Here is a 27,300-nt window from a genome sequence, read left to right as displayed (position 1 = left end):
GCTCGTAAAATCGGCATTTCGACGATTCCCGTTCCGTCAAAGAACCCGGCTATGTACCGCCATCGTCAACTCGTCGTCGATTTAATCGCGTCGAAAGTCTGGCCCTCTCTGCATCGATTACACCACGCTCGAACGAGACCGCGAATTCCGTCGAGGAGAACTCGAATTTATAATTAAATACTCGATCGTTATTTCTCGTACGCTCGGTAACGTGCAGCCAGCCAGCGATCCTAGATCGCTGCTTTTTCCCCCACTCCACGTGCTACATTTGCCCCCACTCCTTCTGACTGTATCTAGACATCTTTGCAGATGCGACGAGGGTTATAGAGATACTATTAACTCTCGAAGCTATTCCGACGAGAGCACGGCTCTCACGAGTCGTGCTCTCGCTCGCTGGGAAGTTTAATTATCCCCTTCGGTACATCCTGCTGGTCGTTGATACTGACGAACAATCGTGCGCGCGCGCGGACGCACGCATATACACGATGAACGGAATGGAGACGCGTCGATGGGCGAGAGTTACGAAGAAGGGACGGGGGCTAGATGGATGGAGAAGTTGTTTTAGCCGAAATCTGCCACGGCAGCCTACAACGTTTACCCTTTTAGTGGTGGCGACCCCCGCTGCCACTCGGCTCGCTCGCCATTCTTCGCCCGCTGCTTCCAACCACCGTCTCTGCAACTACCCGGCTCCGCCGTTTTACCGTGTATATGGGGTGTTTCTTAACGCTTCATCGACCGATGCATTTTTGGTCAGTGCCTTTTTTTTTGTATTAAATACACTTGGTTTGAAATTGTCAGATATTTAACAATTTTCTAAAAATAATCTATATTAAAACCAAATCTATGACGATATTCGAACGAACTAATAAAGCACATTTGCGGCCACATTCAAGAAAAACATCTCGACTATCGATTAGTAGGCTAAACCGTAAAGAAAATACTATATCTCGATATCAAATTATAATGGCTGTAATAAAGAGAAGTCCTCATACCATTATCATTCTCAACTCATCAATCTTACATATGAATTCCCATATATTGCGGACACCCTGTAGAGAGGCACGCAAAGTACGCTATGACCCGAAACGGAAGGTGCAGGGGGTATAGGTACGGCGAAAGGAAAATTCGCGACAGGGCCTTTGATGTCGCTTAAACAGAAAACGTCGGCCCCTGCTGTTCCACAGCTTAGATTCTTCCTTCCTTCTTTCCTTCTTTTCTTCCTTCCTTCCTTCCTTCCTTCCTTCCTTCCTCCCTTCTTTCCTTCCTTCCTTCCTTCCTTCCTTCCTTCCTTCCTTTCTTCCTTCCTTCTTTCCTTCTTCCTTTCAACCAGCTAGCTTCTTACGGTCGTCTGCGCTCACGGCACGTTGGATGTCTTTGAATCTCCCTCTTCCTCTCTTTCCTCTCTCCTTATCGCCGCGCATCTCCTTAGTCCTTTAGTTCTGGCCGCTTTGAGAGGCCGCCGCGACTACCGGCAGCCCCGCGACGATGAAGATATCGTCCTTCTGCCATAAGCACTCATTTGTTCTCCTTATCTGCTCGGTAGGCACTTCTCCGCCTTTGGGACATCCGGACAAGCGCGCGAGCTTTCCTTGTTTACCATACCGGTGGAATTTCCGTCCGTATACGCTATGTGTACTTACATCGCTTACACTTACACGATCGCGACTGTGCGCCATCTTGAGCGCACGTGAGCGGCTGCGGAAGCGGAGTGGGGGAAGGGGTTCATTCGCGAATAGCCGAGTTTTATCGAGCACGAACGACGAACAGATCGAGGAACGATAGCACGCGTTTGAAGACGACAAGCGGTGGGCCGCTTTGACGGCGCGTTTCTTGCATTTCGAACCCGCCTAGGCTGTGCCCTCCCGCTGCGGGCATTATACGAAATTTCTGCTTGTTTTGCGAGAAACCAGCCGACTGCCCGTGGCGTTTGTGATTTTAACTCATACCCCACTTCCTTCGTTGAACTACCGTTAACTCGCCCTTTGTCAGAGAACGTTTGCACAGCGAAATTCGCAGAGCATAGGCGGGCCGCGTTTCCATGCACTTCATTTCGGATTTTCTAACCTCGTCGTCGTTGATGATTACACACTTTCTCGGCAGTCACGAAATGAAACATCGAAGGATACCGGAACAAAGAACACGACTTAGTGCGGACTAGATCTCTAAACGCGTACGTCCATCGAGAAATCGATACGTATACCTATGGTAGAGGAATGTGTGCGAGTGTGTGAGAGCGTTGATTCCCTGGATTTAGGTAAACTGATCCTCAAATGTATATGTCGGCGTCGCCCCTGTAATACAGCGAAGTTGGATGAATTGTAACCGTTCAATTACTCTATGATGAATTACAACACGTAAGATCGATACCTACTATCGGTTTACCCGGTCGTCGAACAAGTACAGTCGCCGGTATAACATGGTTCGAGTATGGTTCGCAAGTATTAGTTTCGTGTGTATGTGGAATTTATTGGAAGAAAATGAAAACATATGAAAAATGAAAGTTCGTATATTGGACCTTTTATTTTTACGACTCATAGTTGATGATAAATGGAGGAAAGTGTGAGAGATGTCTTGGCGCAATATAGCGGAAAAAAAGAATTAGACGCGTATGTGTATTATCTTAAGCTAATGTTTTATAACAGGGATTAATTGTCGATGACTTTTGAATTCGTAAAATTTACCTTTTTAATAATACAGCTATCTCCTTTTTGTAGCTTTTAGAAATTCCTTTACTTTTCCTACATTTTCCTATATTTTCATTCTGTAACGTCGCAGACGCTTTTAATCCTTAATACGAGAACACGATGGAATGAAAAGGCAGAAGAAGGCATCTGCATCCTTTATGACGCTTCCTGTAACCATTACAACACGAAAACGGCAGAATTAAAAGAGAAGGTAGCGCCGTTAACATGAAAAGGATTAACCTGTTCCAGCATTTAAGAGAAACGTTTTTTCCACGTGGTAGAGATATAAATATAGCTTATAATAATTAATTTTCATAACGAGAATAATGATAAAGGTACGTATAAATTTTACTATTCAAATTAGAAACGAGAAGAATTTGATTATATTTCTAACTGAAACGAACAAGAATCTTTAGTAAAAAAAAAAAAAAGAAATTTAAATGTAACCATAAGTAAAAGATTTTTCACTTAACTTGTACCATGGTCATAAACTTTGGCACGTATCTTTTTAGCAGCACGCGACGGTCACGCGAGAACAATCGAGATCCACGAGGCACGATTTCGCTCGTAAAGCTGGCTCGCGCCTTTTGAATTTCCCCCGGTGCTCTTAATTCAATTTTAAACTAATTTCCTTAAACCGTTCTATATGCATGGATATTGTCCGGCGTCCAATCTTCTTAAGTTTTTTAATTCAATTTCAAACTAATTTCCTTAAAGGCTTCGACCCTCTTTGGAGATCCAGGCCCGCGCGACCAGTTACTCGCGAGTCACCGACCGAACGCTTAGTGGCGTCATTAGCGTTGCATAAAAGGAAAGCGGACAAGTGGGAAGTAAGGTTATTTTTATCGTCACTTACAGCCTTATCGCCACTACCAGCAGACCGCGACAACGATGTGCATAGCAACTTCAAAGCGAAAGGAATACACATCACTGATTCATGGTATTTCATCGTGTAATGAGAAATATTATAAAATTGCTAATCGCAAGAGGAGAGAGGTTAGTTTCATTTATATCTGCTAACAATACTTTAGTAAATTGTTTATGAGATAAATTTAATTTTTTGAGGTTAGATTTGTTCTTTGTTTAGTTCGACAGTATTCGTTTAAATCTGATTCGACAACGTCGGTATATTTCGTAAATAAAAACTTGCCAAAGTTTCAGTCGAAGCCAAATAACTTTCAAAATAACAAACAAATAAATTTTCTTTTCTATTTGCAGAAACAGAAATGCAAAAATACATTACAACGTAACGTATTCACAATGAATAATGAACTGATATGTGTTGGCAAATAAATAAATATTTCGCCATGAACACACCATCGCTAGATGTGCCAACGTTCCTTTCGTTCGTCACATGACACGAAACCCGCGCGTCGCTCGCCAGTTTCGCCCGCTGGAACGTATTAAATCTCTCGTGACAATGACGTTTGCATTTCTGAAGTGCTGACGCGACCCATACAGGCCGTCGGGCGTGTACTCGAAACAAGGGTACATCGTTTTCACGACGACGCGCGACGCCGTGTTTTTTTTGCCCGCGCTACTCGCTGGCGTATACGAGCTTGCGATATGGGGAACAGAGACACTTGACACCGGCTGTTTGCTCGAACACGCGACAAACATGAAAAAATATATATATGACGAAAACCACCGATCGCCAGACACGTTATCAACGGAACAAATCCAACGGTAACGCGAACTGTCCCAACGAGCATGACTTTCGACGTTCAAATTGTCCCGCCAACAGCCTCGAGATGGTCCATCTACAGATACGCTTACTGTGTTTCGTTTATGATCAAGATTCTACGATATACTTGCCAAAAGTGATAATACAGAGAAGTAGAGTATTTCGTTGAATATATGGTGCGCTCAGGAAATGGATAAATTGAATCGGTATAAAGGAATGAAGGAGAATGAAAGATAAAGAAAACGACTGAAACGTTTGTGAACGATGATTGAATAAATGAACGTTTATGTAACTATCCATTGTTTGCTACTTAGAATGCTATAAACTACGAAATGTGAAATTGTATTGTGATTATGATTCTAGAGCCTGTGTAAAGGAGCTGGATAGTATCCGTGGCCAATCTTGATAATACAAGAAAACGAGTACTCCAACGTATTACGTATATGCGCCTACAGTTACAACATGAGATCGTATATATACATATACGTTATACAATACTATATTAAGTTATATTACATTATACAATACTAATTAACCTTTAAATTTTAAATAACCTTTAAAATTTTCGAGTCGCACAAATTTGTTCCTCGAAATTCATTCTTTGTTATATCGATCTTCTTCACAACAGAAAGACAGGGGAAAAATTCCAAATACTTTATGCATACAGAAAGCATACCGTTATTTCGACAGGGAAGCAAACGCGCTAACACGATTTTACTCGCGCGAGCACACGTTGCGTGCCCAACGATAAGGTTTTCCCAACTTTATCTCTGGAACGGTGGATTCGTTCGGGGCGACAGACTGGAGCAGAATGGATGAGCCTGCAAACGCATGGCCATGGTCAACCCCTGGTCGTAATATCGCGCCACAGGGAATACGAGGGTGGAGAGACTGCACGGACTGATTTCTCCAGCCATGCCAGTGAGCACGCCAGTCGATGTTTAGGATCTCGGAATTGTTCCAGCTAGCGGTGGACGTTCGATGCCCCCCGAGTTCTTGAACCATTCGGCGTTGCAAGCATTGGAATGCTTCTGAATGTTTTAAATTACATAGAGGAGGATGCACGATCATTCGGTTTCAGATATTCGTATTGATAAAGATTCGTAATTAATCGTTGGATAATCAGATTCTTTTGATGGATAAACTATATTCGAATAATTTGTTAAACATCGAAGACAACAATCAAGATACAAAGTAATATTTAATAGTCTGCATAAATTTCAAACAACCTTATTTTACCATAAACTTCGAGCACGATAAATGCGTTTTGTGGCGTCTCGAGTCTATCGCTATCTGTAGAAGGGCGAATGCGCGTTACAACACGAACCTATCTTGCCCTTTTTTCCCCACTTTTTCTCGTTATTTCTTGCCTCGCCGATCCTCTAGCAGCCATGAAATCTGACAGCCGTAGGCCGTAAACGTGCAACGACTGCTTATTAAAGGGAACTGGCTCGCTTTATTTCGCGAAGGGAAACAAGAGACAGAGTAAATATGTCGGCTGGATGTGTGTCCACGTTGTCGCGGAAACGCGGCGGGCGTCCTTTGAGTGCCTCTTACGGACGGTGCCTGTTGACGCCTCGTTTGCTCTGTGATTGAACGGCCCGCTTCGTTTGCTCAAACGGCGTTCGCGTGCCCGTAATTTATAGAAACGGATGTTTTTATTAATTTCCTGTTGCGTCTTGTAATTGGTAACGTTCGAACGGTATATAAGTAACCTGGTATCTGACGGCTAGATATTACAAATATAATTATTTACGAGACGCAAATATAATTACCTCCAAATTATATTATTATTAATCTAAAATACATTTTTAATTTAAAACAACTAACAAGATTTATCAATCTTTTAAAGATGTACGATCGAAGCCTATCTAGCAAAAGTATGCAGATATAATCCCTTCCAAATGACAAACCCAACCTAACGCGATCTATACCTGTTACATTTGCCTATCTGAAAGTCCGTCATTCGATGACGGTCGAATAGTTGACCGTTCATTCTCTGCCATCGTCCTCGGCAAAAGTTCATTCACCCCGTGTTCCTCGTCATTCACACTTTCACCCCCCCCCCCCGAGCGAAACGCACCGTGTGGCCCGTCACAGGGACGGAGGAGAATGGATACAGTGAATCTGACAATTGGCGCAGATCCAGGAACCGCGTTATCGCGACCGTCCACTGTATGAACCCGGACTCTCGCTGACTCGCTTCGAATTACGTTGGCGGCCAGGACAACGGGAGATGGCGCTGCCGGCGCAGACGTCATAATATCCGTCGGGATATGACGTTAAACGATGCACGTGAACTAGCAAAACGCTGTTAGACGAAAGGCGCACGACGATCGAGAGGTCGAACCGTTGTTCGTGGAACATTGGTTGAGCGGTTAATGGGCAATCGAGGAGCGGACAATGGCAGCCCGGCAACGAGTCCTCTCCACGGAACTCTCCTTAATACCGTTCGTTTTTTTAAATCACAGCCGGCCGTCGTTCCGTTCGTGCCAACCTCGGCGAAACTGCCCCTTCTTTCCCTCGCAAAGCTTCTCTGGATGGTTCGAAGAGTATTACCTCGATCGTTGTATAGTAGCGGATGGTGTTTCGGGATGAAAGGGTTTCGCGGTCGAGATCGTTGAATGGACGTTACTCGGATCGAAAGTAAATTGAGTTATTTTCTTATATATGATCTTTGGCACGATGTTGTTGCCTTGGTATAAAAGAAATTGTATCATTTTCCGAAATATTTTCGTTGATGAAACCTGATATTATTACGATTAGTATTATTGAAATAATCTTAAAATACTGTTGGACATTACCACGAAGATAACGTTATATTTATTTGTGGACAACAGGTGAAACAGATCGTTGACAAATCTGCGGTCAACTTTTTTAGTTCTCATTTTGGAATTTTGTTAAACGGTCTGAACAAGTATCGTACGTTTCAACCAATCGTAACCGGACCATTCGGAATTATAGTTCCATTTATGTCAATCACGGTCCTTTCTATAGACGACAAATATTTTAATTAGATCAACTAGTGGAGTGTATTATGCTTTCGAACGACGTTTCGACGGGGCATAAGTATCGACGTGTTTCTTTTTATATATTTTTTTCATTTTTTTCTTTTTTTGTTTTTCAGTCGGCTGTTTCGAAATGTTAAAACGTCACGATGCATTTAAATTCGCTGGATGTTTTGAAGCGCATTTGTCATCTGTCACATAACGAACGTCGCCGCTATTTTTCCCAGCGCCGGTGACAAGCGCAACGCGGCTCGAAAAAGTATCCTTAATGTAATTACGAACGTGCCTGTTTAACGGTGATATTTTAATAAACCGTTCCGTGCGTTAACGGGATGCGAAAACGAGTAATAACGTGGCCCAATGAGAACAACAAAACGAAAACCCTTTACATAGCACCCGTTCGGATGATTAAATCTGTTCAAAACACGCCACGCTTTGCGCGAAAATGACGATCTTCGGTATCTTTGCGCGTAGCGAATATTTTGGTTGTCATTTGGAAAATAACAAGAATCATAAAACGAACTCGAAATATAGGATAGAACGGTGACTGGAAATATCGGAACCTTTCCGAATAATATCATAGTCAGATGTTTCATTCAGACACATAAAATTCTTCTCAGCTTTCTAAATCGTACTTTCAGTTTGATTCGTAAAATACAACAGATACCTGTCCTCTATCTCGTAATTTTCGTCCCAAATTTTTCTCCTCTAACAAAATCTCAGATGCCAAAGATCTCGACTAATCGCTACTAACTAAAAAAAAGAGGCACAAACAAAGAATCCCTTGGTTCGATAAATCTGTGGATAAAATAAAAAAAAATTCAATTTCCAAAACCCTCGATCATCATAGCCCCAAAAATCTTCACTCTCGGACAGGTTCAATCGCAAAAGGCACAGGTTCCCTACAAACCCATCTATCCGTTACGAAATTCGTATATACGTCCCAATGCCTGTACACGTGACTCCGCCATCCCCGACACCGCATGCACGTGTACGCGCACATTCCTAGCGCGCGCGTGCATAATGCACGAAGGCCCTGCTGAAGAATATATATCCCGCGGTACGAAGGGCCGAAATGTATTCACCCAATTATCTCCGCATCGGCGTGCTGAATTCTTCCCCCACTCCAGTCGCTCGCCTTCCCCCACCCACTCGAGCCTGTGCTCGAGAGCGGTTCGGTTCAGCCGACTGTTTCATCCCCCTCCATTCCCCCAACTCAACGTTCACCATGGTCGACGGCGCATTTGCATGGAATGCATTCATATGAAATCGACCATTCTTCCAGCGACTTCTTGAGAAGACCCGTGTATCCTTGCTACCGGCGCGTATATACTCGTCTCAGAGGTACGCGTGCGCGCGCGAGATATATCCCGACGAGGGCACTCGAGAGATGTATGTAAGGTTGCTCGTAGAAAATTGGTTCCGGTAATGACGACCTATCTTCCGGCCGCTCGTCGTTCTCTTCTGCGCGACATGCCGCGGCTATTACCGGTTCGAAGACGATCCCGGATACGATTTTTCCCTTGTGCGGCGAAATTTTGGAATTTGCGAATCGTTGAGAGATTTGCATGGGTAGCATTCCTTTGGCGATGATACGTTTCCTGAATAAAATTCGACCTAGCACCCTGTGTTACGTACCTATTAACTTCGGTATAGGATATTGTATTCAATGATAGATAAAAAAGAAGCGACCGAGTTTTAATGGAACAGTGGAATGTGCTTCTGATGGCCTTAAACGGGAAATTGATTTCGAACAGCCTTAAGTGACGTATAAGGGGGGTTTTTGTATAAGCCGAGCAAGGTAATCTATTGCGAGTCAATATCTTGGCAACTAGAGAAGATACAGCAAAAATTCTTGATAGTAGTTTAATAGTATGAAGCGCGATGCATCATCTTGTGGTTACTTGTCTATTTAAAGGCCATTTTCAATTTTTTACTAAACGATATCAATTTTTCTCCATGACACTATAATACAGAACATTTATCTACATTCGGTGTTAAAAAATTTCATTCATCTTTTCTATTCTGCGGAAAGATTTATTATATTATATGCAATATCTGCCTTTAAAAATAACGTAACATAGAAAGAATCGAATTCCAAAAACGCTCACAAACAAAAACCACCCTTTGTGTTTCTCACGCACGCACGCACACGCACAAACACTCCATAAAAGTTGCACGTTGTGTTCAGACCATCCCCTTCCAATGGACCACCCAGTATATAAAACTTGATTGCATTAGCTGGGGAAAACGGTTCAGGGGTGATGTCCGTTCGCGTTGCAGGCTTTCCAGTCTATTTTTTCTATTAGCTCGCAAAGTCCTCTATTAATTTATTACCCCGGATTGCTCCAGTTATTGCGTTCCATCCCTTCGTCACAATTCGATCGTGATTCATGGGACAAAGCAGGGCGAAAGATCTATGGCATGAGAGGGATGACCATTAAATAATCGCAAAAATTATTTTTCTAACCTACAGCGTAAGATAATTCCTTCGCGTATGTTGCATCGCCTTATGGAGGGTGCACATTCTAATACACATAATCTAAAATTACTATACGTTTGCGTAATAGCTTCCACAAGATTTATTCGAATCGTTTATAGCCGTTTAAGTGGTAAAATTGAGAATTTATGCGCAATCGGAAGTAGGAAAAAGTAGGTATTGTTCCTTTCTCTTTTCATCATTTCTTACTTGGTAATCGAAGTTCCATATATTGGAATCGTAATCTAAAAAGTTCTCAAGATCAGAGTTTCGCACAACCTATTAATTTTCCTATTGATCCACGACGGTTCGCGAAATCGTGCACCATTTTTCTCGAAATTTTCAGTCGCCTGATTTTCGTGCAGCAAAACATTTCACTCTGCGAGAGATTAATTAACGGACAATTTCACACGAGAAATATTGCCTTGGAAATTCTCGATAAAAATATTATTACACTCGGCTGTAAGTGAGCTCCTTCTATAAATTACTCAATGAGACTTGTGTTACAAAATGTACAGCTGTATCCTGCACAGATTCCACTAAAACGAGACAAAGAGAGGGAAATGGAGATCGATAGCATCTCGTGGTGCGGCTATGAATTATAACGGAGGCGAGCAAGTAGCTGGAAGCGTAGCGCGGTAAATAACGAATAGCGTTTACGTTGTCGAAAATGACTGGTAGATTGTTTATGTCAAGATCGCTTAGCCGGTACCCGGCCTGTTTGCCGTTCGAGTCAAGTCAGCGTGTTTTCACGGTTTACTCCGCTGCTCGCCGTGGACGTGATAAACAGGTTTCGATGGCGTTTCGGTAAACTGTAACAGCGTGTGCATCGACCGTTTGCGTCATAGCGTGTACGTTGTGGAATATTGTGGACCGGAACATCGTGGCTTCTGTGGGTGATTAATTCAATCGGTTAATTCGAGGTTAATCGAAAGGGTGGACTGATAGGTTAAATTTGAAGCGTGTTACTTTTGCTTTTCGTTTTTTTCTTGTTTTCATGATTAATGGCTTGGTAATGCGTTTCCCATAACTAGAATTTTCCATCACTATGGTGATTTACTATATAATCCTACATTTTCTTTTTTCATATTTCACAATAATTTATTGGGATTTTTTAGTCATTGATTTATTGGAAGAGAATGATTAATAGTATGTAAAACAACGCTTTAATCTCGCCTTTAGATCAAATTACCATCGATAAATCCTGTAAATGCCACCTCTCTAATCCTTAAGATCAAAAGATGAAACGATGATTGGACATAAAATATTAAAACGGTAAATTCTATTAATCAAAACGTATAAAGGAATTATACTTAAAAAAAAAAAAGAAAAGAATAATATTTGACGGAATTCATATGAAGCACGTTTGATTGCAGGAAGTTTATGTTAATTTGGATACTATTGCGTGCAATTGCAATTTGCATGAGCGCATGACAGCAGTTTCTATGAACGTTAGATCGTTACTTGCAACATGGTAATTCGTTCACTCGACACTTACACGATTGCAACACAGTGAATAGTAAATTTTTGGTTGTAAACGCAAGTCATCTGATTATTATACTTGCGTTGGTAAGAGCCGATCGATTACTGTTCGTACGGTTACAAATTTTACCGTTGAAATTCGCTTCGGTGCAATTAATCCGATATCAACTCGGTCGACCAGAATTCCTGTGATTGCAAACCCTGGCGATTACAATTTCTACGATCGCAACTCTGTCGATTACGATTCTTGCGATTGCCGCTCGCTCGCTTGTAATTCCTGCGATTGCAAGCTTGCCTTGGTTACAGCTTCTCGCAATTACGAAGTTCTTCCATTCTAATCTTCACCGGTGCACATTTTTCCATTGACCTGATCCTTATCCACGAAATGTCTAAGAGGCACATGACATGAAAATACGTACTTAAACTAAAACCAAATAAAGAGACAGTTCGGGGATTAATTGACAGCGTAACAGAGTTTCAGATTATTTGTGAAAAATGGAAATGTGATTTATCATTATTTTCCATTGTAGTCTTCAAATATGGTAGTTCTTATATTATCTATGGGTTATACAGGGTGGTTGGTAACTGGTGGTACAAGCGGGGAGGGGGTGATTCTACGCGAAAAAAGAAGTCGAAAATATAGAATAAAAATTTGTCGTTTGAGGCTTTGTTTCCGAGAAAATCGACTTTGAATCTTCGCTCGGTACGCGTGCGGTACGTTATAACGGATCACACTGTAGATCGTTGCCTCGATGGAAAAATTAAAAGAAAAAATTAAAGAAAGATGTTTATTCTATATATTTTTTCGCGTAGAATCACCCCCTTTTCGCTTGTACCACCAGTTACCAACCACCCTGTATAGTAGGTACAAAAATAAAGACGTGTAGGATATTAAAAAACAAGGAATATCATCTCCAGCGTGGAAAAAACGCTACCACAAGTCCAAGTGGATGCAAGCACTCGCCTTCCAAATGGCTGTGTCTCTCGAATCGTCTGCCGACCGAGTAAATATGTCTATACACGTTAATGTCTGACCGATTTTACGACTTCGCTACTTCTATCAAGCATACTTCTCGATAACGCATTTATTTGTAATCTGTGCAGTTACAACTCACGTCGTTGAACTTTTTATAATAACAACCCTCTCCATGCCGTTTCTCCAGCTCTGAAGAACATGATCTATAAATTATTTCATCCTTCGAAAATAATTCTTTCCCTTCCGACTGTAAAATACATTCTGTCCAAAACTTTCTCGCAGCAAATTCAAGGAAAATCCTCGTGGAACTAATCAGCCATCCAGAAAAATCATCCGTAAAGTCCAGAATCAGCTCGTGGTGAGATGAAACCCACACGATTTCTTCGAGGTTCTTCTGAAAAACTACATGGAGACGGTTCTATGCCAGTGTTCGACCGCGTAGCAGCTTAACGGCCCGGAAAGCGAAAGACCATTACGAAGAATCACACGCTCGAAGACACTCTACTACTTACGAAGCCATATTAGGCTGGCTCGTCGCTTAACCTGTTAACCGAATGGGACGAGTTAACTCGTCACGCCAACTATCGTCGTGTATAAATAATTTATTATATTATACATATAAATAATTTATTTTCGTGCGATACAAATATTTGTCCGAGGCCCTTCATTCGGGAATTCTTCGTTTTTAGATTCTCGATCCCAGGATCCTTCGTTTCGAGATTTTTCATTTCTGGATCGTCTCCTCGAGATCATCCCTTCGTTCGATAACAAAGTCACGCCAGAATTATTTCCGCGTTCGTTTCGAAGAAAAGTGCGTTTCCTCGCGGTTCCTATTTCCTGTTCCGCTTCGTGTCGCTCGATCGTTCCTGTCACGTTCGTTAAGAATTCCACGCGTCGTGGATGGCGCGCGTAAGGGCGTGACTTGTTTTTCGCATTCGTCGTGCGATCATATAATATACGATTTAAAATGCCGCGCCGGTGTGTTCCGCGATTATGATAATGTAATCGCCGCCATGTATAATTTATAACGTTGTCCCATACTCTACCAGTTTTTTCTCGCCTCTCTGTCTGGCTCGATAAATAATATAACGCTACACCCACACCTTTTCTCGCCCTTTTGTTGCTCGTCGCTTGTACCGGTTATCTCATTCGCCTTTATCTTCGTTCGACACGCTGACTGTCACTACTGGCCGTAGACGTAACTACTAGTGGCGCCACCATCGACCGCGCTGCAATTATTCGATATGTTCGAACGAAATATCGCGCGTGAAAAACTGCGATATTTCTTTCTGGAATTCGACTATCGGCGACCACCAGGAATATTAATCGAAAATAAAAAAAATTATCTGTTGTGTCGAATCAAAATATTAGCTTCATGGATATTAATTTCCTCACTAGGATTTTTAACAACTCTAACAATTAGTTTCGTACTGTTTTTTTAAACATCGTCTCGCTATCTTGTAAGACGACATAATTTTACGTAACGGCGAATGTCTTAAGTTTCCTTGTTTACAAGATATGTTTTTCGGGATCTTGGTTGGAGAGAAAAAATTAGAAAATGTCCGGTAAATCGATTTCGGAACGTCGATAGTCGGCCATGTTGTTTCGAGACCGAAGTTAACGACCGTTAATTGGCGTAATTATTCAACGGGCCGATTAGAACGCTCCATGCTGGCGAATTTTTGCGATCGAACGGATCGATTAACGAGTGCCTCTTGGTACGAGCCAGGGGAAACTGGGACGATTAAGATATATCGACGTCCGATTCATAATTAAAGCAACGACTCGGCAACTTACTTCTGCGCGAGTTCACAGAGATCTGGAATCGAGTGTCGTTGAACGACCTGACTATCCCTTCGCAGAACGTGGAATTCGTTAGCATCCACTGTTTTCTTTGAGGGTCTTTGATTTCAAAAAATTAATCGCGATTTATTGAATATGTACTATTATATGTACTTTTAAATAAATACATTCGTAACTGTGATATACGAATTTATGACGAAATAACGAGCCAAATATAATACTAAAAAATTGCATAGTTAATTCTTGTATGAATTTTGTCGCAAGAAATTAGTTATAGGTTATATTACGTAAAAGTTGTTACACGTACATCTCCTATTTCGTTATCGAACATTATTAGGCACTAGATATGGATAAAAATGGGAATAAAGATAGGTTAGGTTGTTTTCGAAACGTTTGGATAAGTTTCATCCGTGTATTATCAGACGATAACCAGTTAGGTTATAAAGTTTGGAAGAAAGAATTTGTCAACTGTCTGGATATGTTATTGGTAGAGCAATCGCAAGGATGGCGGAAGATTCAGGTTCGAATCCTGATCCAATAATCCGATCAACTGGTTCTTTCTCTGCTCGCAATTCTGTCAGACATATTGATAGAAACGTTTTTGTACAAATGTAAGTCTATAAAATACAAAGTCTGTAAAACCCTCGAACGTTGTAAGAACTCCCTCAAGCAATCTGTCTCGCATAAATGTATGACATTCGTAAAAATATAATCGTCGTATTAAAATATAAAAGTATTCTCTTGCGATGGATTTAGATGGATACGTCGTACATGCTTCTCCTCTTTCTCTTTCTTCCTTATTCTTCTCATACATGTTCCATGCTTAATCCATAAACACACAGATCAACGAAATTACATATTGTACGATATTTGAAAATTCCAATTGTATGCGAGAGAAGAACTTCGACGATTCGTTCTCTAAAATAAACTCGCTAAATTGTTCGTATCAGAAAGGTCTTTGAGGAATGTCCTAGGAATTCAATTTTCCAAAACCTGTCGTCACCTTTGCTCTAAAATGCACCAAAGCAAAATGTGGCAAAGGTTTCGGTGTAAAGCGCAACGAGAAGCCCGCAAAGCGTCTCCACGGATCACTTAATTAATTCAAAGATAGCAGGGCACGCGACGAAGGGAACAGAAGAGGGAGGGGGCAATTCGGTTGAAGCCGCACATCTAACGAGCGACAATGTTTAAACCGCGGGTCGCGCGATTCATAACACACGAGGACACGCGAACGTTGTGGCGTCGAGAGATAAAGCGTGACGCGGAACATGGGGTTGCAGATAAAGTTAATGGGATCTTATCGGGCCGTATAGGACGATTTTAGTTGGCTGACCAGAATGAAGCTGAAGGGTAGAACACGGTTGAAACGAACTCGCTTCATGTTGTTGTCGTTCGTAACCTACCTCTTAGTAAAACACCTTTTTAATTCTCCCAGCGTCGCTATCTTTCTTCTTTCTCCGATACCAATTAGGTCCTGACTATGCACGCGCTTAAAATGGCCAACGTAATGAGTTCGATTTCCACTAAAAAATTATTGAAATTATAGGAATTATCTTTGTGACATTTAATCCTAATTCTATCGAAATTATCTGTGCTGAAACTATCTTACATAACCTCGTCTTTCCAACGATGGCACAATAAGAATTTCCACGGTACATGGAAATAGGTGTATCACCTATACTACTGTCGCACGTATATATTAGTCGAAAATCCTAGAACACCGCGCATAAACCACGACGAACATCGAGACCAGACGTTTCTCACTGCGCTATAACGTTCACGGGTGGTCAGGATCGACAACGACACCGACTCTGCTGGATCAGCCCTGGGTCGTTCCAACGATGAGGGTAAAAGCGTAGCCGAGGCGGAGTTGGGGTAATTGATAGAAGCGCAAGGAGACGCGCGATGTTTACCCGTGGAAGGATTGACCGGCGTGGCGCTAGGCGAAGGCACTCAACTACATACTCCCTTTACTCGTCGTCTGCTCGTTTTGTTCGACCCGTGGCCATGGCCAGTCGTTCGGTATCCTGCAGATTTTACTCAGCAACGATTGGCTAGCACTGGCTTCGCAGCCCATGTCCGGCCACCTACGGAGAGGGTCGTGTAATTAATGCCTGCTAATACAGCCTCGATCTACCCGGTCGTTTTCGACACTCGTCCTCGCACAGTGGGTGAGTGATAAGTGCGTGTGCGTGTAATTTCCACCCCAACGAGGAAGGACGTTAATTGCATTGGACGGCCGTTTCCGTGATTTTGATCGTGTACGGGGTGGAAGGGTTAAGTTAGATTTCGCCTCGGTATGATTTAAGAAGGGATGGTAAGAAGGTGGAGCGACTGAGAGTATGAACTTGTTGCTTCTGGTGTTTGGGGGCGGTTTCGAGGGTCGCGTGAAACAGGTTTTGTTCGTCATACTTTCGTTTTGATAATTCATTGCAGGAAGACTCTTTCCGCTCGGTTGACTTCTGCGGGGGTCACCAGTGACCTGCACTGCATAGACCTGTCTGTTACAGTATGAGAGTCGTTCGGTGACTGACAACGTTGAAATTAATTAACCTGTTAAGCGGAGAAGGCGAAGTAAAAATTTACTTGCAAGAGCAGCAAGGGAAAGAGTTGGACAAAGGTTGATCACCTTTTTCTTGATGAACTTCTTGGAAACAGAAAAGAAGTTTCGATTACGGGGAAAATGATGGTTCAAACTCGTTTAAAAATTTGTTCACCGACGACGAAGCAGCATAAAGCGTTTCGTAGAAACCAATTTATTATTTCTTTAATCGTTTCCCAACTTTTACTAGCGGGACGACTCGTTTTACCTGGAAGATGAGACGTTTATTTTTAATAAACGATACTCGCGGTGTTTAAACACGTAGAAAAATCTAGGCTCTTAATTCTAAAGTTATTACTATAGGCACTAGTCGTTAGACCGGATATTTATGTAAATATATATTTTCGTGAGGACGACCAAAGCAGTAGAATGTAAGCAGAGATTTGTTTCGCTTTCTAAATTGTAACGGATGTGGTACTTTGAATATTTTATACACTTTTACATCTTTAAATTTCCTATTTTCCTAAATACATAAAAATCTGCAGTTTACTAATAACACGTACACTCCATAATAGGTAATAAACGCTGGCAAGAAATTGAATCGAACCCTTTTTATTTTCTATGCAAGGAACCACTCAGCGTCCAATCAGAATCAACAATTCCATTTATAATGGATCTACAGGTTTCCCCGTAACGTTAACCGTGCTTTTGTAAAGTTTCCATCGCGATGCAATTACAAACACAACCTGATATCATGGAGTATCGCTTATTAACGAGTCGTCTGGCGGCGGCTACGCACACTATAGGGAACTAGCTAGCCTTCTCGATGGTTTCGTTTGCACGTGTTTCGCAAAAACATAAAGCGTCGATTCGATGCGATCGATTCCTTGCTTCGACTCGGAAACCGATCGATCCGCCTCTTCTATATACTGACCTCTGTTCGTCCAACCAACACAATTTTTCTACGTATGAAAACGATGCAATCGAACTGTATAAATGGGGAATAAGATGCGCAAAAACACAATAGTATTGTCGAATACTAATAGATTTTAAAGAATTTGTATCGGATAATATTGCTCGAACAGTACCTTTCAATCTTAGCGATAATGGGCAATGCTAATATTACTACTTATATCCGAGGCATAGTGTTCGGTAATTCCCTTCTTTAGGAAATTCCGAATTACATGTCCACCCCGAGCTGCAAGCCTAATGACTCCGAGGTCAGGTAAAAACCCTCGGGAAAGTACCAGCCGGAAGGGCACGATGGACAGACGAAACCCAACGGCTGGTAGGGAGAATCAGCAACGTGGAGGACAGTTCGTCATCAGACATCGTACCGTGCGGGTGAAATACTTCACTCCCAACAAGATCTTACCACCGTCGTGTTCATAACATCAACGTTACTATTATACAACAAGTGCAAATACAGTGCTAGATTACTCTAATACTCGATCTATTAAACCTCCTCCACGTTGAGCGTTAATTCATTCGAGGTACGCGATATCGATCGATCGGTTTGACCTGACCGGTTACTCTTTAGTCGAGAATTCGCAACACAGTATTTTATTATTCTTCGTATAAAAGATCTAATGCTTTATATCCATCAATGACTGACCGATCGATAATTTTTTAAGGCATCCAGTTTAAAACACAAATCATAAATTTAATAATAAATCACAAATTCTCCAAAGTTCATTTTTCTGAAGTTCGAGGTTGCCCCGTATAAACTGCGAAACCGTGTTGTTTTCATGGTTAACACCTATTACGCGGTAAAGTGAGCCGAGCCTTGAGACTCTGGCAAATTCGACCGTATCCTAAACATGTACCGTAATAGCGGAGGGTTAAGAAGAGGGTAATTCTCCCCGCGAGAATTGCGCCAGAGGGACGAGCGGGGACAAGCCAACCGCGTTCGATGGCTCGGTTGTCGTGAACCATAGTATGTACCAGCCCCGTACGCTAGTTTATTAATGTGTCGGTTGAAGTCGCGTTGACAACCGATCGCTACTTTCAACAACGCTGACAACGCATTTTTTTTCTTCTGCCGTGAATTATAGGGAGGACGATAGGGTATAGGGTTCTAAACTGAACGGTCAATCGTTCTTTATAACGCGACGTTGTAACGCGTGCTTTGTTGGGAAATGCGTTCAACTGTCGTTTCAATGCTGCCTCTTGTTAAGCTGTGGATTGTGCTTATTGGTGTAACTAATGATTTACGGTGAATCTTTTAAATCGATGATTAATTTAGAAAAGCGAAAGAGATGACAAACCTTTAATTTGAGAAGTAAGAATATTGAATAAAGTAATATTAATATACCGAGAACTTTGATTAAAATTAATTGAAGCTACCTAAACGTTTCTAACTAAATTACTTGAGCCTACGTTCGAGTAGAATAGCCTAAAATCTAGTTTAAGAAAAGCAAACGTAACCGGACTAACGATAAATTAAACGTATTTGACTGATATATTGTCTAACAGCAAGAAGAATCGATTCAGGCAAGAGACGTGCATGTAAAAGACCAGTAAAGGATATAAGAATTGCGATGCAGGTGAAATAGGAATGTTGGAATATAAACAGAGGAAATTGGACCAGAGTGACGATGAAATGTAGTGCTGGGTAGATTTATGCTCACGATACGACCAAGCTACACCGTTTCTAAGAATTCTCCTACAATAAACATATTCGTAATTTCCTACTATAGACACATCCACGTTCCAACTATTTCTAACTAAATTACACATAACGGTAAATTTATAATTCCCTCCATTTCTATCGTCGTTCAACTGTAACTCGAGGGCATATGTAAATAGAGAGTTAGAAAAGCAGCAGAGTTAGAAAAGCAGAGTCAGAAAGGAAAGTACATAGAAATCGCCGCAAGATCGAGTGGAAACACAGCGCTCCGCTGCTGCTGCTTGACGTGGGGTTAAAGTTCTGCCGTGAACATCAAACGGCCACGCGGGATTACTGCGTGTGTTCCTCGTCTCCCTTTGCGTGCACATGTCACCCGCCGTGCACGAGTCATGAATGCGGGCGTACGACGCGCGTTTGCCCTCTGTTTCGCGCGTATAGGCCGCTCGTTCACGTCTCGCGCAGTCGTCCCTCCGTGAATATTCTTCTGGCGAGGCCATCCCCGACGGGACCACGGAAAAAGGGGGGAAATCATGCGTTTTTTTCTTGACGTTTATGGCCTGAGTTGATGGTCTTATCGCGTTATATATGTACCATAATTGGTTTAAAAACATTGCCTGCAGAAAATATTGCTACACTATCTACTTATCTGAACATTTATACAGGGTGGTTGGTAACTGGCGGTACAAGCGGAAAGGGTTGATTCTACGCGAAAAAAGAAGTCGAAAATATAGAAAAAAAATTTTTTTTTTTTTTTAATTTTTCCATCGAGACAGTGAGATTCGTTATAACGAGACGTGATAAAGTGCACGCGTACCGAGCGTAAATTCAAAGTCGATTTTCTCGAAAACAAAGCCTCAAAGGAAAAATTTTTATTCTATATTTTCGACTTCTTTTTTCGCGTAGAATCACCCCCTTTCCGCTTGTACCACCAGTTACCAACCACCCTGTATATACGTATAGGCGTAGTTAATTTAGTAGACGTTTTACGCGACTGTAAAAACATAATACTACAAAAGTGAAACGTAGAAGCTGATTAAAAAAATGTTTTTTTGGAGGTAAGAGCACGCATGAATACTTCTGCAGCCACTGATCGATGACAATGTATTATACGCGTCTCGTAATTTAACGATTGAAATGTTAGCCTGGGATGAAGAGATTCTTAATACGATGTCAATGGCAGTGGGATCTACGGTCCACATAGATTAATGCATAATTGAAATCTCAGTCAGTTGGATAAATTAATAAAGTTTAAGAAATATGTACATTTTCTTTATTATTTAATTTGTACTTTACAATCTCTGCAGCATTTTTCTAACTTAAAATGTGTACATGCAAACCGTCCATAAAAATATCATTAAAGAGTATCCGACCTTGAACGGAAGAGCCATGCGGCGACGGAAAGAAATTATCCCTGCTGTGGTAAATCAACTCTCCGGTTGCTCGGAACTTTGGCCCAAAGGCGATAACTCGCGGCCCCTGAGGGTTCTGGGACGAATCTGCAACCGCCGGGATTAGGCACGTCTCGTCTAACATGCTGGAACGAGTCGAGTTTGCGGAACTTCCTTTCCTCCGGTCGTATCGTGTTTCAGGAGTTACACGTGCGCGCGTGGAGGCGCGCCCTAACCTCCGACTCGATGTGTTTATGCGAAACGTTGCGCCGGAATAATGCATACAGAAATTCGGTTTCGACGTTCACTCACTTGACTGGTTCAATGGTCACTTGAATTCTGTTAAACCGGCCCTACAGAACTTTAAAGTCGCGTATATTATGTTCTGGTGTTAATATACCGTTTATAAAATTTTGTTCGGTTCGTTGATAAGATCTTTAATATCGCGACGATGAAAAAGAATTCCAACGATTTGCCCGACATCTTCCTTCTTTCATTGTTCAATTATGGAAACCTTTTCCGATCTTTGATTTATATTATCATAGTCTATATTTTTCGATAATATTGTTTACTCGATTCTTGCGGGTTATTTCACTAATCCGAACTTATAAACGTATTTAGATCGCGTTATATTGTCTGTTACGACGGTTCGCGGAGAGACGCGATCGCGAGGAAAACGCGTCAGCGAGAGGCGTAAATTCTCGTTACGATTTTGATAATCGACGCCACGAATCAGTCGTCCCCCTGTTTCGATTAGGATAACAGAGGTAGTTCAAATGATTGTAACACTGAATTAACAGGGTTAATATAAACTTGTATATTTAACAATATTTAAAATTATAATGAACACGTCACAAATGATTTAACGATGATACAATTAGTTTGTTACTGTAATTCGACCCGATTTTATGATATTTCTCCATGTATTCGTTTGACTAAGCGACTTTGATTTATTCGTCTAAACCTCTCGATGCATACCGTTTGAATAGTCATTTGCCACTGCCTGCCCTTGGATTTTGTCTTTGTCTTCTATGGGAGACGACCCCCACCACGCTCGGGTCTCGCAACCGCTCGCGCCAATGATCACGTATGCCACCTTTTTTGTGCAGATAAAATAACGGACCGAAGGCGAATCGATGTTTCCAGAACTCGCTGCTTGACGACAACTATGCATTTATCGCTACTTTGTGTATATCTCGACGGTCATGTAAGACGATCCGTCCGCGACACTGTAGCACCAAGGGAGACGATTAGAAACACGGCCTATAGTGAGCCTAGGGGCGTAACATCGTCATCAGGACATTCGCTGTCGTTTTTAATATCCTTCAACTGTTCGACAAACGCTTTCATAGAACGATAGCATTACACTGAAACTTTTCTATTTTCCTGCTGACGATAGACAATGTCGCGACACTTTGTCGACGATCAGGCAGACCAACTCTCGTTGAAGCGCGCCTCGAAGACCATGAAAACGACCAAATTGTTTTTCGATCGATCACGGTGAATCGTTTACGGTAGAAGGCTTCGCGGACTGCTATTTTCGACGTATACATTACAGCGGGGTAACGCGCCTCCCAGAACAAAGAGGGTAATCGCGGCCCCTCTAGTATCGTACTTATTTCACGACAGACGAGAACTGTCAACGACACGCGACGCAGTTTGACGCGTGTCCGCGTAGAATTCTCCAGTGTGCCTTGTGTCGACGTGTGTATGAATACACTTGTGTATATAGAGTACTTTTTTTCTTTTCGAAACTGTTTTCAGAGACCTGTCATCGAGAATTGTAGGCTCGATCGAGGGAAACTGATCGAGTTCGTTGACCGTCGATAGTCGCCGGCGACGATTCTGTCATGAACTTGTCACGAAATGGAGGATACGGAGGTTATAGTAATCGCTGGGTATTTTTGGCGTTCGACGTGTGGGAATAACAGGGTATGTTGTTGAGGGATTATGGAAGGGAAAGGGCACGGATAAATTGGTTAGATTTCAATGGTCGTTCTGTAACGTTCTATAACGTTATTTGATATTTCCAGGTTACGCTGTAATATTTTATTGTATCGCGATGTAGAGAATTCCAGATATGTATCAATTGTTTATATCATTGAAGTTTTATAGGAAGAAGAATTATTTGCCAATTTCTGGGATATTTATATCACAATGATGAAAACTATTTCTAATACGCATCGGTAATCACAATACAATAATTGCGTAAACATCGTGCAATTGTAATTGCTAGTCTATTGATTAATTTAACAAACCAAAATCGGAGTTTCGCTAGTCAACACCTCTACAACAAAGCAACAGGTATATACACAATTTTAATCCTCATTACGTAAACATGGCCTCATATTCCGTTCTACAAAATCATAATCAATACCATTATCAAATACTGACGTCTACAATTTTTACCCGATAGATAGCCATTACAAAGAGTAGTAGGGAACAAGTACTAGTCACGGTAGTCATAGCGCACAATGCCAACTATCGAAAGAATCGAAGAAGATAGAACGAGATGAAAGAAAAATTGAAAATGAAGAATTCCAGTAAAAGACAACTTTTTTTCCAAAGAATTCTCTTTTTTTCGCGTCTTTCTTCGTATAAAGAAAGAGATGGGGATAGGGGAGGAAGAGAGCAAGTACATATAAAGCGAACAGATCGAATCATCTCAGCACCCTTAATGCATGACGTAGCACGCAGGGGTGGCTGCACCTTGCAACCTGCACCCTGCACACGTATTCGATTGGCCGTGCTGCGTCGCAACGCAATAATATCGCAACGATCCATCACACCTCCGCCGTCAATAAAACATCTGCCGGCTCTTGGCTCCCTCGCGTGACTGCTCTCTCTTTCTCACACGTGTATACTTTCACTCTTCGATCGATAGACTTTTTTTTGTCGCCTTCGACGAACCGAGGGATTCTCTTCCTGGCACGTATCCTGTTCTTCCACTATCCCATTTGCTTTATACGATGGGCGTGTATTCAATAGGATTGTATGTATTAGTATCACTTATACGTGTTAATTATACGATTTGTACAAATTTTTTTCGCGATAACACTTCGCTTCCATCACAACATTCAATGTATCGGAAAGACATTTCGAACAAATCGAGGTTCGAAGTAAGCTTACAACAAGTATATATGTGTACATGTACGCGTTCATGGAAACGTCAAACGCAGTCGACAGGTTTCTCTTGGAAATTCGATCGCGTGGCTCGGGAGTGGCCGACCACGTCACTACATTAGCCATCTTCGTTAATGAGAAATTATGGACCGCGTCTTAGTTGCGAGAACGGATTTACAGACGATGGCCTTCGAAACGTCAACGTGTCGTGATACAACTGATAAGAGAAGAATTATATTCGTTCGTGTTTCGCTTGAATGTTTCAGAAATACCGAGACACAACTAAGTGAAAATTTCTCAAATATTTCAAACACGTACATACGAAGAACGATATTCGAGCTGACAAATTCTGAACTATCAGAATATCACAATACAGTAGTAGTGGAATTTCGAAGAACGTACGGGATGGATATCGTACGAAAATTTTCGAGTACTTTAGGACTAGAACTACCGATAGTTAACACGAAGTTATTTCTACCATAATCAGCCAAAATGACTGGTTTTTAAAAAGTACGTAATAATAGAATATTTTTATACTTATTGATTTATTACTTTCTTACAGAAGCAATTCCATGTTATGTAGTACATTTTTGGTATTATTAATCCATCTGGAACCATGACCCCTAAATAAGGGTTGACAAATTTATAAAATTGTAGAACCAGTCATTTTCACTGCTGTGGTATTTCTAGTGTTAGCATCTAGCGATCTAGCGATCGACCCGGAAATTTCCTGATATCTGATATCATCATATCGAATGATACGCAGTAAAAATGGGAAGCTGTACAAAACAAGGAATCTGGTTAATTGGGGTTCGATAGACAGATTACAGGACCCTTTTACACTTTGACGAGTACCAGCCATTTTGACTGGTGTTGGTATAAGTAGCCTCGATACAAAATTATTTTGAGTTTGAATACATAAAGAATAAAATAAAATTCGTTATATTATTCTTTTAGTTATTGTTTGAATACATAAAGAATAAAATAAAATTCGTTATATTATTCTTTTAGTTATCGTTTGAATACATAAAGAATAAAATAAAATTCGTCATATCATTCTTTTAGTTATCGTTGTGAAAGTCATTACATCATTGTGAAAAAGAAATATAATATGAAGTAGGAATTTTAAAATAAAATTGTAAAACCAGTCAATTTGACTGGCGTGGTAGTACTAGTGTTAATTCATGCTTATCGCGCTGGTGTCCACTACAAACAAATTTTTAATCCAGTTTTAAAGTCAACAATATAGAAATAATCTATATTTATGTAGTTGCAACAAACAGATCGCTATCTCTAGCCACGGTAGCTTCTCACGTCGTTCACAGCATCGCGACTGTACCTTGCGAAATTCCGATTCGCCTCTCGCGTGCGCGGTCTCCCGTTTCGTCGAGGAATTCGTCCGTCCATCCGACGGATAGTGGCGTCGTTCAAGAGTGAAGTGGGAGGACACGAACGAGGGGAAACAAGAAGACGCGACAGCCGGCCTCTTCCTACGAATTCGATTCCCTTTCATTGAATTGCAAAGCAGCGTTCGCTGAATTTAACGCGGGAAATCGCGACGGCGTGTCCTTCGTTCCCGGAGGTCGTCGTCGACGTTGCGAAAGAATATTGTTCCTCGCCGGTGCCGTTTGATAGGAGGCAAGGGAAATTCAATCGCGAGTGCCAATTATCGCGTAGAATTGGATACCGCTTTCTACGAAAGAGGATCCTTCCATGACCCTCTGTGCGTGTTTACCTGTGTACATGTGTACGAGAGATAGCGACAGGAGCAAAAAGAGATGGGAGGAGACGGCAAAACACGACGATTTGAATGGCGGAATATTGGATACAACGGTGGAATAATGAGTGGCGGTATCGGGTTGCGGTAGCAGCGAATTATTCGCGTCGGAACATGGAGCCAACTCGCGATGTAAATATTACGAGAGCGGCGCTGGTTGGCGAAAAAACTCGTCGGGACTGTTTTAATGGGACGACGTGAATAGCGTGTTGGTAAAGTTAGATACGACGACGGCACTGTTTTTGCGCACGACTGCTGCATGTTGTTGCGGCCCGATGAAGACTACAGAGTAGGATTACTTGATTATCGTCGAGGGAAAATGCGACTTGACAATGGCAGATTTGCGGCTGTTAATTCTTTTTATTACGCGCGATAACACTGCTTGCTCTTCAAATTTATGGCTACGTTACACGATTTTCGAGTATTAATCAAGAGGTTAATTGAACATAACAGATCTTACATATCGCGTATATCGCAGAAAGTTTAAAAATAAGCACCGCTGTGCAATTCTAGGGCAATCTAAACGATTTACACACACGTACACAGGTTACAATTGAACATCGATTTTCCTTCTCAAACATAACATAAGAATACGTAAAACTTCAACGAGTAGGATTTTCCCGACAGATGGACTCGCCTGATTTCTACACTAAAGTCTTCGATTAATATCTGTAAATTCAAATTCCCAAATCGTTTTACGCAAAACCAATAGCAATTGAAAATTAGTAAGAAAATGCCACCAATTCTCTAGAAAAAAATCAAAACTTCGCGCTTTCCAGTTCCAGTTTACTATCCATCGAAATTTGGCGCTTATGCAGTCACAGGCAAAGTGTCTTGCCCAGTAAACGAACCTCGAAGCAAGCAACAGCAGGCTAGTCAAATCAGAAGGGTAGCCGAGGAAGAGGGCTAGTCAACGACGACCTTCGGTAACGATGCAATAACATTACCATTGAGGTTCAAAGCCAAATGAATGGATGTATTCCACGTGTGCCGGCAATTCTGCAAGGTAGCGAAGCACGAGTAGCAACGGGGGCGTAGAAAATAAAAGGGCGCCGCTAGAAAGAGCTGCGTAATAGTCTGTGTGTTACCTGCCCTTGCTGTCTGCGTCCACCGTTTCTACCCGCGTTTCATGTTTTCCCTTTCACGCTGTCTCCTCCTCCTACCATACCAACCTAACCTATCTTTCGTGACTCCATCGCTCACGTTCGTCGCTTCGATAGTCTTTGACCATTCACTCTCGCGTTTCTAACGGGTATCTGACGTTTCGTTACTCTTCCACCTTTGTTTCGTTCTTTCACCTCATTTGTTCTAGCGCCAGGTTGATTCCCTAATGAATAGAAACTGGTATTTCTCCTATTTTTGAAGCACTTTTAGCAGCGTTCAGAGTACTCTCTGATATTGATTTTTCAGACAACGTCTCCTTATTTAAGAAACGAGGAAAGTAACAGTAAGTATTGGGTTGGCAACTAAGTGATTGCGGATTTTGTCAATACCACCTAATGACAAAATGACTAAATGCCAACTCAATACTATGATTGCTCGTTATGCTATGGCTAACCGTTTTTATCGAGTTGTTCGTTGACTCTAATAAATCCTCAAATAATTTTAACAGCAATATTCGCAGTATATGTATATTTGCATGGAAATGAAAATGACTGAATTTTAGTAACGCGTTGAATATTTTAATGAAAGTTTATTAAACGTATAACTTTCATTCTGGCTGAC

At 41.6% G+C, this 27,300-nt stretch overlaps 1 protein-coding gene and 1 long non-coding RNA gene across 9 annotated transcripts in view; one reads left to right on the top strand and one right to left on the bottom strand.

Annotated features, from left to right (window-relative positions):
* Ten-a (Teneurin-a transmembrane protein) overlaps nucleotides 1-27,300 on the bottom strand; it is a 708,522-nt gene that overhangs the window by 114,658 nt on the left and 566,564 nt on the right. The window lies entirely within an intron of this gene.
* On the top strand, nucleotides 3,907-6,089 carry LOC138189395 (uncharacterized). Its single transcript, XR_011176036.1, has 3 exons — nucleotides 3,907-4,656; nucleotides 4,732-4,838; nucleotides 5,059-6,089. It is a non-coding gene; the product is annotated as an uncharacterized LOC138189395 (long non-coding RNA).

This window comes from Bombus flavifrons, chromosome 2, assembly GCF_040668555.2.
Source record: "Bombus flavifrons isolate JBK064 chromosome 2, iyBomFlav1_principal, whole genome shotgun sequence".
Taxonomy (NCBI): Eukaryota; Metazoa; Arthropoda; class Insecta; order Hymenoptera; family Apidae; genus Bombus; species Bombus flavifrons.
Note: the sequence above shows the minus strand (reverse complement) of the source record. Positions and strands in the feature narration are given on the sequence as shown.